This window comes from Delphinapterus leucas, chromosome 13, assembly GCF_059928025.1.
Source record: "Delphinapterus leucas isolate spDelLeu-1000000601 "Yukka" chromosome 13, BTC_Dleu_Yukka2, whole genome shotgun sequence".
NCBI lineage: Eukaryota > Metazoa > Chordata > Mammalia > Artiodactyla > Monodontidae > Delphinapterus > Delphinapterus leucas.
The window spans coordinates 69,250,154-69,267,225 of NC_143141.1; positions in this window are offsets into that span (position 1 = coordinate 69,250,154).

The window sequence follows — 17,072 nt, forward strand, 5'->3', positions numbered from 1 at the left end:
GAGTTTTATGGTTTGAGGTCTTACATTCAAGTTTTTAATGCATTTTGAGTTAATTTTTGTGTATGGTGTAAGATAGTGGTCCAGTTTCATCTCTCTGCTCGTTTCTGTGCATTAGATTAAAAACCGCCTCTTCCAGTCTTGAAGGGGTAGCCTTGTTTAGGAGATGAAACTTATCATTCAACCCTGCCCTAGCTGTTGGTTGTATCTGAAGGCTTTATGATTGTTCATGTAGCCTGTTTTATCTTTAATAATTTCCAGTAGTTGAGGGTGTGTCAAGACCTGTCATTGTCCAAAGGGGAGTATCTTAGCACCTAGATTCAGGCTGATTGGGAGCCAAACCCTTAGGCTGCAGCTTTTGAAGCATGCAAACTTATACAGTGGGACCAGTGGGACCGCAAGCATAAGCCCTGTTGGCCACTAGAGCTGGGCGATCTGGAGGTGTTCCCTAGGCAACAGGTGCACAAATCTGTGCGTCAGATGAGTGTATAAGCTCCTTTCGGGAAAATATCCGAGAGCTGTTGTGAGGCAGATGGAGAGTGCAAAGATGGCATCCTGTTCCCTGAGAGCACCTCCAGGTGTGTGCCAAACCAGAAGGCTGCCCCTCAGGCTGAAGTTCCAGGACAAGCAAATAGGCCTCTTTCCCAGAAAGATGGGGGTGTGTTTCAGTCTGCTGTCCTCGCAGTGCCGTGGGGGTGGAAGTCTTCTAAGAACTGCCTCTCTGTTTCAGTTTCAAGGGACCCAGGAATCCAAGCCTTCCCATTGAGTTTTCAAAAAGAGAAACAAAAAATAACTCGGAAATACAAACTTTGCTTATTGCCATCCACTTATAATATGGCATCATAGGTACGATGGGAGAAAAATGGCCATCCTAACGGTGTTTTGCAGAGTCCTTACACATCGTTTAAACATTTGTAAGAGTTTTATGCTTGATTTTGGACTCCACACATGAAAAAAGGAGAAAAAAAGTTCAGAGTAAGTGGCACATGTGATTTGAGGAAATAGGATTTGGAGGAAGATTTAAGAAAAATGTGGAATAGTAAAGAGGAAAGGTCAGGATTGATTTTATCTTTAGGAAAATGTTCTGGGTGATAATGAGCTGTTTTTATTTCAGTCAATAGCTAGTTTTTTGGTTTTTTTTTTTTTTTTCTGTATGCAGGCCTCTCATTGTTGTGGCCTCTCCCGTTGCGGAGCACAGGCTCCGGACACACAGGCTCAGCGGCCATGGCTCACGGGCCTAGCCGCTCCGCTGCATGTGGGATCTTCCCGGACCGGGGCACGAACCCGTGTTCCCTGCATCGGCAGGCGGACTCTCAACCTCTGCGCCACCAGGGAAGCCCAATAGCTAGTTTTAAATAGTCATAAATCAGACCAGACCCTGGGAAACACTTGTGCAGCTGTAGGAGCATAACAGAGCACACAGTCATAGGACGGTTTGGTGAAGAAGAGGGGACATAGCTTCATCAAGAATGGTTTAGGTAAGGTTCTGCCCAGGAGGAGTTTCAAAGATTAAGTGAAATTTCTCTTAGTTCAAGGTGAGATTGTAGAATTCATTATGAAGCCTAATGCCACAGCCCTTTTGTGTGTTGTCTGTTGTGGGTGTGTGGGAGGGGAGGGGAGGGAAGCAAGAAAGAATACACCTCAAAAGTTTTCAAATCATTGCTTTACCTTAAATTCACTTCTGTGAGCAGGATAGTCAAGATTTTAACTTGATGGACAGCCTTTAGGCCATGTAACATAATTGAAATTACTTAAATACTTAGAGATTATGTATGTGAAACTCCTAGACATTTCAGCGAAAATTGATAACGGGTATAAAAATGCAGTTTTTGAAAATGCAAAAGTTTAAAGTTTTTTTTGTTTGTTTGTTAACAATTAGAATTCCTTAGAACCACTATGAAATTTGGGGAAATCTGAGTTAGTGATTTTGATATAGAAAAATCTTAACTTTTACTTCGTTAAAATTTAAAAGAGATGTTTGTATTGAAGTCCTTCAGTTTGACTTTTTGGTAACGAATTAATGTTCTTTAATCTGGCACAGGAATTAAGGCATCTACAGCTGTGATTCTCAGGGAAGTAATGTCATTTTAAAACTGTGCTTTTAAAACAGCAGTGTTCTTAAACAGTTTTTCTTTCTTGGCGATTCTCATAAAATTTCTTTTAAAACGTCACATTTTAAAAAAATATTTTTTTTTGGTAAAAGCATTTGATGAGCATTATGATTATATTATATACCTAGTAATTGAAAATGATATGTAACTTTGTAATATTCAGCCAGTTTGAGGCTATATTACAGGTTAAATCTCTTTATAGAAAGTACTGTTTAAAATAAAATCTGCATAACAACAAAATTTAAACAATATACAAACAGTAGACTTTCAGGAAAAGAGGATTTGGATACTATGTGATGATCCCCTTGAATAAGATATGCCTATCAACTGAAGAGACCTTTGTCTTCTACCAACTTATCCGAATTCATGTACACAGACAGCTGCTGTCCTTGTGGCAATATCTGTGGGTAGCTGACCACTTATCAGCACTTTGGCACTTTCTATAACTATCTTCACAACTTGCAAGATACTCTTTTTGATTCTTCTCAATGATCACCTTAAGCCTTAAGAAGGACAGGAAACATGTTGGAACATTTAAGAAATTAGTTGAGGTTTTTGTCAGACTACCTGTGCCTATGAAATTTAATTTTAATTTAATTTTTAAAAATAGACTTCTTAAGAGCAGTTTTAGGTTCACAGAAAGACTGAGCAGAAAGTACAGAGTTCACATATATCCCCTTCCCTGACATGTACACAGCCATTCCCACTATCATGGCCTGAACCAGAGTGGTATATTTGTTAAAATCCATGAACCTGCACTGACACATTATCACTCAAAGTCCACAGTTTACAACATCACATATTGTACCTTCTATGGGTTTTGACAGATGTGTAATGACATGTATCCACCGTTATAGTATCATACAGAATAGTTTCATTGCTCTAAAAATCTTACATGCTCCTGCCTATTCATTCCACCATCCTCCATATTCCTGGCCATCACTGTTCTTTTTACTGTCTCCGTAATTTTACCTTTTCCAGAATGTCATATATTTGGGATCATAGGCTATTGTAACCTTTTTAGATTGACATCTTTTACTTACTAATGTGCATTTAAGTTTCCTTCAGGTCATTTTATGGCTTTTTAACTCACTTCTTTTTTGCACTAACTAATATTCCATTGTCTGGATGTACCACAGTTGATTCATCCATTCACCAGCTGAAGGACATCTTGGTTGTTTCCAAGTTTCAGCAGTTATGAATAATGCTACTATAAACATCTTTGTGCAGGTTTTGTGTGGATGTAAATTTTCAGCTCATTTGGGTAAGTACCAAGTAGTGCGCTTGCTGGATTGTGTGGTAAGAGTACGTTTAGTTTTGTAAGAGATTACCAAACCGTTTTCCAGAGTGACTGTAGTATTGCTATCACATTTCAGCAGCAATGAATGAGAGTTCTTGTTGCTTCATATCCTCTCCAGCATTTGGTGTTGTCAATGTTTTGGATCTTTGCTACTTAACTAGTTTCAGGGTGTGTCACAAAGGGAATTTATCCATGAATTGTTGTTGAATTGGTGTGTTTGTTGGGGGAAGGCTTCCTATTTTGTCATCTCGCTGACATCACTCCTATGGTGCGCTTTTATATCAAGACCTTAATCAAAGGGGTAACTGGCCAGAAAAAAAATTTCTTTAAAAACCTTGTAAAGTTATTTTCCTTTGTTCATCTACTGAGAACTCTGAAGAATTAAAGTCTTCTGTGTGAGGCATATCTGGAATGAAACTGTTACCTGGAATCAGACTATAAAAAACTAAAGAAACCAACTTCACTATAGTTTTTTTTTCCATATTTTCTTTTTCTTTTCTTAAGGCCTCTCCTAAACAGTGAAACAAGTTCTGGTTCTTCAGACTCTGGATGCAGTGGTTTGATTTGAGAAAAGCTGTCTTTTAAAGGTACCTGGGGGATTTAGTGCAGTTATGTGGTTAATGTGGTAATGATCTGTTGGTATACTAGCACAGTAAAGGGTTGAGTGATGACCATCTATTCACAAGTTTCCTTTCTGGCAGAGTTAACTTGCAGGTGGTAAGGAAGATTTTCTTTTGATATTTAAATTTATATTAAATCTATATACAGTATTTGTTGCGTTTTCTAAGATAGTTACAGCTGTCTAGACAACCAAAGATTATAGCAGCAGTAATCAGAGTAGTAGTTAATACCTCTATGGATAGGCATGACTACATTTGCTAACCCATACTCTCTAGACTAGTATCGGGACATGTGGCTGTACTTGTTCAGTGCTGCTTCCCATATTTTTGCCAAGTCAGAATATTCAAACTTGTGATGTCATTGTTTTGTGGTGTTTTGAATTGGTGTGTAGATTCCGGAAGCACAGAGCTTGACTGGGTTATGGAGAATAACCTGTTCTTTCTTCCTTTCAAATCTCTAGGGGGAAATTTTATAACTTTACCTAACTGTACATATGTATTCATTTATCCCTTATGTACTTGAAATCATTTTCAACTTCCTTACCTATCAACCCAGATTACTCTTCCCTGGCCTAATTCATTCTTGTCCTTGAATCTTTCTTCACTGTCTGCTTTCTTTTAATCATCTTCAGTGTTTTTTTCTGGGTTGTTTATCATCTTTTTCTTTTCTTTTTTTTTTGCGGTACGCGGGCCTCTCACTGCTGTGGCCTCTCCTGCTGCGGAGCACAGGCTCCGGACGCGCAAGCTCTGCGGCCGTGGGTCACGGGCCCAGCCGCTCCGCGGCATGTGCGATCTTCCCAGACTGGGGCACGAACCCGTGTCCCCTGCATCGGCAGGCGGACTCTCAACCACTGCGCCACCAGGGAAGCCCTATCATCTTTTGATAATGGGAACATGATGTTATAATGAAGTCCTGGGCCAGGCTGTTTACATCTTTTATCTCCTAAAATAAGGCCACTTTATCAGGTTGCCATGACAGTAACAGTTTTCTTCCCAAGAGAATGCTCGAGTATTCTGGCTTATAGTCAGTTGCTTTTTTGGGGGAAAAACATTGGCTCAATTGAATGTTCTACAACCATTGTGTTTGTCCAAGGTAATCCTACTAGTATCTATTGGTTACCTATTGCTGCATAGCAAACTACAACAAAAGTAATAGTTTAAAGCTACACCTATTTATTATCTCACAGTTTCTGTGGGTTAGGAATCTGGGCACAGCTTAGCTGGTTGGTCATCTGCCTCATGGCTGTCTCATATGGATTCAAAGTGTCAACCAGGGCTGGAGTCTCATCTGAAGGCTTGACTGAAGAAAGGTCTGCTTCCAAGCTCATTTACGTGGTTTTTGGCAGGATTGAGTTCTTTTGGGATTGTTGGACTAAGGCCTCAGACCTGTAGCTGGCTGCAGGCCAGAAGTTCCTTGTCATCTAGGCTTCCCAAACATGACAACTTCATCAGAGCAAGGGAGAATGTCTACTAGCAAGACAGAAGTCAGAATCTTTTGTAGTCTAATTATGGAAGTGACACCCTCTTAAAGTTGGGTAGAAGCAAGTTACTCAAGGGAAAGAGACTATACAACATCATAAGGATGCCTTGCACACAGCATTTAAGGTGCATCCTTTTATAACCTCTAAATTCACAGTGGGCTGGGAGAACTTAGACCATCCCATGTGTTTGGCCCTGAATGTCTTAAAAAATATAGGGATGATTCTTGGTAGGAATGGGGCTTGAGGTCAATTTTACCAGTCTTAAATTTCTGGAAATGCACCTTTTACTACTTTTGAAAAAGTAAAGAATATTTACCAATTTTTGGTCTTTTGTCATCTTTATTGTTGTCTGATTCTTCAGAAATAGTATGAACTCTCAGATCTTATGCACAGTTCACCTTCTGGATATAATAAGCATTTGTTTACTACTTATGTTTTCAAAACACTTTCACATATATTCTCATTTGATCATCTCACAGTACTCTAAGTGAAATAGGCAAAGCAGATATCATTGTCCACATTTTATAGATAAGACTCTTGTGGTTAGTCTTCCCACCTCGAGTCTTCTACTGTCCCTAATCTCTCATTTACACCAGCACCAGAGTTCTCTAATAGGAAAATATGATTGTGCTTTTTCTGTGTTTAAATTTTTGAATGCCATTTCATTATCCATGGGATAAAGTCGAAATTCTTTTATAAGGCTCTTAAAGAGCTTTCTTCTTCAACCTCATCTATGACCTCTTCCATCCTCTTCTTTAACCATCCAAAATTATGCTTTAGCACTTCTATGGCTTTACATTTGCTATTTATGATGCCTGGAAAACCCTCTTCACACCTGTCTACATGTTCCTTGCCTTGTCCATCTCGGCTCAGAGGCATTCCAGATGAAGAATGGTGTTGCAAGGACAGGGTCTGATAGCATGTCATTTTTTTTTTCTTTTCACCAAAACTACCCACAATAAAGCAGCAAGATGTTTTCTTGTAATTAAAAAAAATTTTCAGTGTCTTTTCTATTGTTAAAATGTTTGGTGTACCCTTTAGTTTGAACAGCATTCTTTTGAGAAAAAGAGTCCTTGGCAGTTAGAAAGGATATACGTAGATAGAGAAATAGATAGATAGGTATAGATATATAGTTAGGGGTGTGTGTGTGTGTGTGTGTGTGTGTGTGTGTGTGTGTGTGTATGCATTTACTTTCTAAATTAAATAGTACATATATAACAGTACATCTAAATATATAAATTATAACTATATAAATATATGACATTACATTATGTATACTATTGGGTTGGCCAAAAGTTCCTTCAGTTTTTAAGTAAAAATAAAAGACATATTTTTCATTTTCAGCAAGAACTTTATTGAACAACGTATTCACTATTCCACGACCTACTGCCATTTTCCAGGCAACTTCATAATTCCATCTTCCCAAAACTTTTTATCTTTTGGAGCAAAGAACTGTGCCAGGTGCCTTTTACAGTCTTCCAGGGAGTTGAAATTTTTTCCATTAAGAGAATTCTGTAAAGACCAAAATAAATGGAAATCCGAAGGTCCAGTGTCTGGTGAATATGGCAGATGAACCAGAACTTCCCAGTCAAGCTGTAACAGTTTTTACCTGGTCATCAAAGAAACATGTGGTCTTGCATTATCCTGATGGAAGATTATGCGTTTTCTGTTGACTAATTCTGATGCTTTCGTCAAATGCTGCTTTCAGTTGGTCTAACTGAGAGCAGTACTTGTTGGAATTAATCGTTTGGTTTTCCAGAAGGGGCTCATAATAGAGGACTCCCTTCCAATCCCACCATATACACAATATCACCTTCTTTGGATGAAGGCCAGCCTTTGGTGGCCTTCATTATCATAAGGACTTACTCTGGAATCTTTTAGCCAGATTGAGTGTTGTCTTGTACTGGAGACTTTGAAATAATGCTCCATATGGGATTATCAGATTAGACACTAAATCAAAGACAGGATTACCCATAATGAAAAAAAAAAGAGTCAGGGGAAGAGGAAATAAACAATGCACTAGTGATCTATGGGATAGTATTAAGCAGTTTAATATAGGTGTAATTGGCATCCCAGTGGGGAAAAAAAAGGAGGGGGGTGGTTGTGGAAGGGACAGAAAAAGTATTTGAAGAAATAATGTCCAGAATTTCCCCAAATTTCAAAAAAACTGGACACACAGATTCAAGAAGCAAATTGAACAAAGAATAAATGCTAAGAAACCACAGCAAGGCGTATTATAAACAAGTTGCTGAAAACCTTTGATGCAGAGAGAATCTGAAACCAGAGGAAAAAGACGTGGTAAGACACAGAGAGACAAAGATAAAAATGACAACTGATTTACCAGGATCTATGCAGGCTGTAACAATGGATACCTTTAAAGCACTGAAACAAACAGCAACAACAAAAAACTAAACCTAGGGCTTCCCTGGTGGCGCAGTGGTTGAGAGTCCGCCTGCCGATGCATGGGACACGGGTTCGTGCCCCGGTCTGGGAAGATCCCGCATGCCGCGGAGCAGCTGGGCCCATGAGCCATGGCCACTGAGCCTGTGCGTCCGGAGCCTGTGCTCCGCAACAGGAGAGGCCACAGCAGTGAGAGGCCCGCGTACCGCAAAAAAAAAAAAAAAAAAAGTTAAAAAAAAAAAACTAAACCTAAAAATTTGACCCAAGAAAACACTTCCAAAAATGGAAGTCGAAATAAACACTTTTTTAGACAAAAGGCAAGATAATAAATTGACAGTAGACCAATACTAAAAGACAAGTAAGTTTTCCTAGCAAGAAAAAAACAAAAACAAGAACAACCAGATATTTGGACACATATATGTGAGTAAATAAAAAAGATTAATTTTTCTAATTGTTAAATCTTATGGAATAATCTATTATGTAGAGCAAAAATATTTACAATGCATTTGGGGTGGATAGCATATGTAGAAGTAAAATGTCTAAAAATAATATCACAGTGTGCAAATGGGGGATGGGAAGCATGCATTAGTAAGGTTCTTACAGTATGTGTGAAGTGGTGTAATGTTATTTGAAGATTGTATATTGTAAACTCTAGCAATTACTAAGACAAAATAACAAAACAAAGAGGTATTTAAAAATATTTGAATTATTTAAGAAACAAAAAACAACCTCAGCAAACCCAAAAGAAGTTAGGAAAAGAGGAAAGGAACAAAGACCACATGAGACAAATAGAAAAAACTATGAAAAGGGTAGATTTAAACCCAACCATATGAATAATTATATTAAATGAAAATGGTCTAAACACCAGAATTAAATGATGTTGTCACACTGGATGAAAAAGCAAGACCCAGTTATATGCAAACAGTAATCCAAAGTTGGAGTGGCTGTGTTAGTCAAATAAAGTATACTTCAGATCGAAAAATATTACTATGGATAATAAAGGATATTGTATTATGACAGCCTGGTTAACTGATCAAGAGGAAATGAGAATATCTTAACTCTGATGCACCTAATAATAAAGTTTCAAAATACACAAATCGCAAGCTGATAGACTGGAAAGGGGAACTAGATAAATCCACAATCATAGTTGGCTACTTCGGAACACCTTTCTCATAACTGATAGAATGAGTTGAGAGAAAAATCAGTAAGGATATAGAAGACTTGGACAATACTATTAACTAACTTAACCTAACTGACATCTACAGATCACTCCACCTAACAGTAGCAGGATATATTTTCTTTGAAGCTCACATGGAACATTCACCAAGATGTACCATATACTAGGCCATAAAACAAATCTCAATAAATCGCAGTAAGTTGAAAAAAATTTTTTCCGATCACAGTAGAATTAAACTCAAATTAATAACAAACTTGTCTGAACAAACTTCAAATATATGAAGATTAAAAAACATACTTTTAAATAATGAGTCAAAATATTTTGGACTGAATGAAAATTAAAACAAAATGTACGGGATTTAGCTAAAGCAGTGCTTAGAGAAAAATTTAAATGCTTTTTTTTAGAAAATAGAAAAGATTTCAAGTTAATAATCTAACTTTCCACTTTCAGAAACTAGAAAAGGAAGAGCAAAGTAACCGTAAGTATAAAGATGGAAATCAAAGATAAGAGAGGAACTCAGTGATACAGAAAACAAACAAAAATAAATGGAATCAAAACTGATTTTGTGAAAGATCAATATAACTGATAAATTTCTATCCAAGTAGGTCAAAAAAGAGTGAAGACACAACTAATAACAAGAATGAAAGAGGGGACATCACTACAGATCCTACAGATATCAAACTAATTAAAGAAATTAGTAGTTTCATGCCAATAAATTTGACAACTTAGGTGAAATGGATAGTTCTTTGAAAGACACAACTTGACCAACCAAAGCTCACTGAAGAAACTAGATAACTGGAAAAATAGGCATACCTTTTAAAGGAGTTAAAGTTAAATACTTCTCACAAATAAAATTTCTGGCTTAGATGACTTCACTGGTAAATTCTACCAAGCATTTAAGAAAGAAACAATACTAATTTTACACAAACTCATTAAAAATAGGACAGTAGGGAACATTTCGCAAGTTCTGAGTCCAGCATTATCCTGATACCAAACCAAACCAAAACACAACCAAACAAAAATTCAGAAAAACTCATTAAAAGAAAAACGACAAACCAATATCCCTCATGAACACTGATGACCTTTTATGACTCACCTTCTAGAGTAATGAAAATAAAACCAAAAATAAACAAATGGGACCTAATTAAACTTGAAAACTTTTGCACAGCAAAGGAAGCCATAAACAAGATGAAAAGACAACCCTCAGAATGGGAGAAAATATTTGCAAACAAAGCAATGGACAAAGGATTAATCTCCAAAATATGCAAAAGTCATGCAGCTCAATATCAGAAAAACAACCCAATCAAAATGTGGGCAGAAGACCTAAATATTCATTTCTCCAGAGAAGATATACAGATTGCCAACAAACACATGAAAGGATGCTCAACATCACTAATCATTAGAGAAATGCAAATCAAAACTACAACGAGGTATCACCTCACACCAGTCAGAATGGCCATCATCAAAAAATCTACAAACAATAAATGCTGGAGTGGGTGTGGAGAAAAGGGAACCCTCTTGCACTGTTGGTGGGAATGTAAATTGATACAGCCACTATGGAGAACAGTATGGAGGTTCCTTAAAAAACTAAAAATAGAACTAGCATACGATCCAGCAATCCCACTACTGGGCATATACCCTGAGAAAACCATAATTCAAAAAGAGTCATGTACCACAATGTTCATTGCAGCTTTATTTACAATAGCCAGGACATGGAAGCAACCTAAGTGTCCATTGACAGATGAATGGATAAAGAAGATGTGGCACATATATACAATGGAATATTACTCAGCCATAAAAAGAAACAAAATTGAATTATTTGTAGTGAGGTGGATGGACCTAGAGACTGTCATTCAGAGTGAACTAAGTCAGAAAGAGAAAAACAAATACCGTATGCTAACACATATATATGGAATCTAAAAAGGACATATATACAGTACCAAATGTAAAACCGATAGCTAGTGGGAAGCAGCTGCATAGCACAGGGAGATCAGCTGGGTGCTTTGTGACCACCTAGAGGGGTGGGATAGGAAGGGTGGGAGGGAGGGAGGCACAAGAGGGAAGAGATATGGGGATATATGTATAGCTGATTCACTTTGTTATAAAGCAGAAACTAACACACCATTGTAAAGCAATTATACTCCAATAAAGATGTTAAAAAAAAAAGGCTAAAAAACAAGCAAAACTTAAAAAAAAAAAATGGACAGAAGACCTAAATAGATATTTCTCCAGAGAAGACATACACATGGCAAGAGGCACATGAAAAGATGCTCAACATTGCTAATTATTAGAGAAATGCACATGAAAACTACAATGAGATATCACCTCACACCAGTCAGAATGGCCATCATCAAAAAGTTTACCAAAAAAAAATGCTGGAGAGGGTGTGGAGAAAAGGGAACCCTCCCACACTTTTGGTGGGACTGTAAATTGATACAGCCACTATGGAGAACAGTATGGAGGTTCCTTAAGAGACGAAAAATAGAGCTACCATATGAGCCAGCAAACCCCCACCTGGGCATATAGCCAGAGAAAAACATGGTTTGAAAGGATACATGCACCCCAATGTTCATTGCAGCACTGTTTACAATAGCCAAGACATGGAAGCAACCTAAATGTCCATCAACAGATGAATGGATAAAGAAGATATGTTACTTATATACGACGGAATATTACTCAGCCATTAAAAAGAATGAAATAATGCCATTTGCAGCAACATGGATGGACCTGGAGATTATCATACTAAGTGAAGTAAGTCAGAGAAAGACAAATATCATATGATATCAATTATATGCAGAATGAAAAAAATTGATACAAATGAACTTGTAAAACAGAAACAGACTCACTGACTTAGAGAATGAGCTAATCATTACTGGGGGGAAGGGTGCAGGGTAGGGATAGATAGGGAGTTTGGGATTGACATGTACACACTGCTGTATTTAAAACAGATAACCAACAAGGCCCTACTGTATAGCACAGGGAACTCTGCTCAATACTCTGTAATAACCTAAGTGGGAAAAGAATTTCAAAAAGAATAGAAACATGTATACGTATAAGTGAATTACATTGTTGTACACCTGAAACTAACCCACCATTGTTAATCAACAATACTTCAGTATAAAATAAAAATTTTTTAAAAGATGTACTATAAATGTAAAATACATACTATGTTTCAAAGACTTGGTGCAAAAAAACGTAAAATAACCCAATAGTTTTAATATTGATTACATGTTGAAATGATAACACTTTGCATATACTGACATAATAAATAAGTCATGAAAATTTAAAAAAAAGGAATTAGCTTAGTTGTTTATTATATAGGCTCCAAACAAGAGCCATTAATTAGAATTCTCTGAGAATAGTCTAGGAACCCCAACTCTTAGCAGTCTTCCCAACAGAATTTACACATTGAAGTTTGAGAACTACTGAAGTGATTGTAAAATGTGTATAATTGGGAGTGTGAGGAAATTAATGTTATTCTATCAGATGTTCAATATCTTTAATACCTACAGTTTTGAGACAAAGGAATATACTTTCCTGAAACAAACTGTAAGTCAGTGATAGAAATGAATCTGATTTTATGGAAAAGGAGGTAATATTGCTGAATATGGATTTGTCCAACTTTTGTAGAAATAATATGGTATTAAAACAACTCTAAATTTCTACTTCACCTAAAAGGCCTGTACCTCAAGTGAACAAGTCATTAATCACATACATTTTAATTTTAATGAATTTATTAACAGAGTTTCCCAAAAAAGGCATTGTGGGATGTTCTGCATCCAGAGGCTATTTTTGAGTAGAGTTAAAAGGTCATCACTACTTTTTTCAGACAGACGTTTGGAGAACAGTTTTGAACTGAAGTCCAGGCCTGACAGGAACGTCTTGCCTTTTTCATCCCAAAGGGGCAAAAGAAAGCTCAGTTCTGGACTTGGGATTCATAGCTGTAAAGTGTTGGGTTTTGAGTCAAATATTAATCTGGAACCTGACCTTGGATGAATTACTTAATTTCTTTTATTGTGTTTCCTAATCTGTAAAATTGAAACAATAATAATAGTTTTTTTTTCTAGTATTGTGAACTGAGATAATGTGTGTGCTGTGTTAAGCAATGAACTTGCATGTGCCAAGTATTTGATCAATGTTAGCTTTTAATATTTTCTCTATTACTAAACTCTCCTTGAGAATCCATTGTATACTAGACACTGGAAATGAAGAATAAAATCTAGTCTAGAAGAATTAGGCTAGAAGTATTTTGACAGGTTCTTTTCAGGTTTAATTACAAAGATTTAAACACAAAGATTTAGTGACAGGCTGATCCAAGGAAGTTGAAAGGGAAGTCCTGGAAGCAGCCAAGTTATGCTTGCTCAAACTAACTGGAAAGCCTGACACTGTGCGTGTTACTTAGCCTCTCTAACCACTTTATTCCCATTGCATTAGAACAGTTGATGCATCTTAGTATCAGAACTGTCAGGCGAGGAGAAGGTAAAGGGAAATAAAATTCTTGAAAGAGCCTTTGGATGGAGACGCTGTCAAGCCCTGGGGACCCTGTTTTCTCAGAGAGAAGCTAAGCTGCTCACTTGGAGATTGTACTCACAGCTATAGTCTTACACCAAGCACCAAGCAACTGAACTCAAAGAACTGCATATTCTAAATAAAACGTGCAAAGAAATAACAGATCTCAGCCTTCCATTAATGTATTTAGCACATTATTACTGAGTACCCACTATATGCCAAGTTTTCTGCCTTTGAAAATGAGAAAGGCATACGTTCTGGCTTCTTGCAGCATTCAGTCTAGAAGAAACAAGTTAACCTAAGGAAAGGTAGGCTCTCCCTACAAGAAACTACAGTATAATGTATATTGTTCACGGGATAACTGCTCTTCTTTTTGAAAAGCCAGAGGTAACCAGAACCTGCCTAGAAGACTCTGTGAGTCTTCTTATGCCCTCAGAGGGAGAATGAAAGGGCAAAGAGCCTGGATGAGCCTAGGGCTGACGTCCTGTCATAGAGAGACATTAAATCAAGAGGAGGGCTGGCTCAAAGTTGCAGACCTAATATTTGTCATATTTTCTGCCTTAACTCTTATGAATAGTCTTATGAATAGTCTCTGTTGTAAACATGTACTCCACGTGAATAACACATAAACTGGCTTAGCCATCAAATCAGACTATTTTTAAAAAGCCTTTAAAAATAGTGATTGAGTGCATACCTAAGCTCCAGAGTCAGACATCTGCATTTGAATCCTAACTTTTGCAGTCATAAAATTTAAACTTTTAACCTCTCCCACCCCCCCTTTTCTTTTAATGAAATGGGGATGATGATAAAGAATTGTTTGTAGTTGATGAAGATAAATATTTTAAAATGCTTTGCACAATGCTTGATATGCTGTTAAGTTCTTAATAAATGTTTACTATTATTAAATTGTATCCTAGGGAATTCCCTGGCAGTCCAGCCGTTGGGACTCCTCACTTCCACTGTGGGGGGCCAGGGTTCCATCCCTGGTCAGGGAACTAGGATCCCGCAAGTCGTGTGGTGTGAAAAAAAAAACAAACACAACTATATCCTAGTAGCCATTTTTGGAGGGAGGGACGGAGGAAGGAAGGGAAGGAGGGAGGGAGGAAGGAAGGAAGGAAGGGATGAAAGAAAAGGAAAGTAGAAAGAATGAAAGAAAAAAAAATCAGTCAATACACTAGGTGTCAGCATTGTGCTTCAAATAGTCATGCACACGAAATGCCTACCTGATTTTATTTAGAGGGTATCCAAGCTGAACTGGCTTGGAATAGGAAGATACTTAAGCAGATCTGGGAGACTTCCCTGGTGGTCCAGTGGTTAAGAATCCGTCTTCCAATGCAGGTTTGAGCCCTGGTCGAGAAACTAATATCCCACGTGCTGCAAGGCAAATAAGCCCATGTGGTACAAATACAGAGCCTGCCCGCCACAACTAGAGAGAAGCCCACACGCCGCGATGAAAGATTCCGCGTGCCGCAACTAAGACCCAACAACCCGACACAGCCAAAAAAAAAAAAAAGCAGATCTGGGAAATTCAGATCTAAAACCGGAAAAGGATATAACAATGTACTAGCTTAGGCTACTATGCACCAATAATCTTTCAGATTGGCAAGCTGTTGAAAGTGAGAGAGCTGCCTATCTCATTTGACTCCTCCTCCCTCCATAAACTCAGCATATCAGAAATTTAGAGCAATCTCCTCTTTGTCTAGGATGCTAACATTTTCTTATCTCTAGGCTTTAATACTACTTATTAGCTATGTAGATAATGATAATCTCTGTCTTACCTACTACACAGGGTCATCAGAATGACATGTGAAATATAAATATTTTAAAAAGAGCTTTACTGAAGTGTAAGAAATTCTTAGTATTCTGTATATTTTGAAAATGTTAAGAGGCAAGTGGAAGTAGACATGGTGGAAGACTTGACCTAAAATTCTTTTTTAAAAAATTGAGATATAATTGACATTGTATAAGTTTAAGGTTGAATTGAACATGTTGAATTGATACAATTATATATTGCAATATGATTATCACCATAGTGTTAGCTTATATTTCCATCACATTACATAATTATCTTTGTGTGTGTGTGTGTGTGTGTGTGCGTGTGTGATAAGAAGATTTAAGATCTAGTTTCTCAGCAACTTTGAAGTGTATAGTACAGTATTATTATTATTAGTTTTTTAAAATTTATTTATTTATTTATTTTTGGCTGCGTTGGGTCTTCGTTGCTGCGCGCGGGCTTTCTCTAGTTGTGGCGAGCGGGGGCTACTCGTCCTTGTGGTACGCAGGCTTCTCATTGCGGTGGCTTCTCTTATTGCGGAGCACGGGCTTTAGGCATGGGGGCTTCAGTAGTTGTTGCTCACGGGCTCTAGAGCGCAGGCTCAGTAGCTGTGGCACCTGGACTTAGTTGCTCCATGGCATGTGGCATCTTCCCGGACCAGGGCTTGAACCCCTATCCCCTGCATTGGCAGGCGGATTCTCAACCACTGCATCACCAGGGAAGCCCTAGTACAGTATTGACTATAATCACAGTGCTGTGCATAAGAACTCCAGAACTTTCTCATCTTCGAACGGCAAGTTTGTACCTTTTGACCAATTCCCCCACCCCCCAAGCCACTGTCAACCACTAATTTACTCTCTTTCTATGAGTGTGTGTTTTTTTTTTTTACAGTCCACATATAGGTGGTATCATACATTATTTGTCTTTCTCTGTCTGGCTTATTTCACTTAGCATAATGCCCTCAAGATATGCCGTATCTCCTTTATCCATTCACCCATTGATGGAGACTTAACGTTGTTTCCATGTCTTGGCTATTGTGAATAATGATGCAATAAACATGGGTGTGCAGATATCTTTTCAATATCACTGTTTTCCTTTTGCTATATACCTAGAACTGGAATTGCTGGAATTCATACTCTTTTCCATAATGGCTAACCAATTTATATTCCCAACAGCAGTACACAAAGATTCCTTTTACCCCACATCCTTGCCAGCACTTAGTATCTCATCTTTTTGATGATAGCTATTCAAATAGGTGTGAGGTGATATCTCATTGTGGTTTTGATTGTATTTCCCTGATGATTAGTGATGTTGAGTATCTTTTCATGTATCTACCGTTTGTATGTCTTTAGAGAAATGTCTATTCAGTTCCTCTGCCCATTTTTTAATCCGATTGTTTGTTTTTTTCTATTGAGTTGTATGAGCTCTTCGTATATTTTGGATATTAGCCCCTTATCAGATGTGTGATTTGCAAACATTTTCTCCCATTCAATAGGTTGCCTTTCTCCCATTCAGTAGGTTCATTTTGTTGATGATTTCTTCTGCTGTGCAAAAGCTTTTAAGTTTGATATAGTCTCACTTGTTTAGTTTTGCTTTTTTTGCCTTTGCTTTTGGAATCAGATCAAAAAGTCATCACGAAGACTGATGTCAAGGAGTTTACAGACTATGTTTTCTTCTGGGAGTTCATGGTATCAGGTCTTATT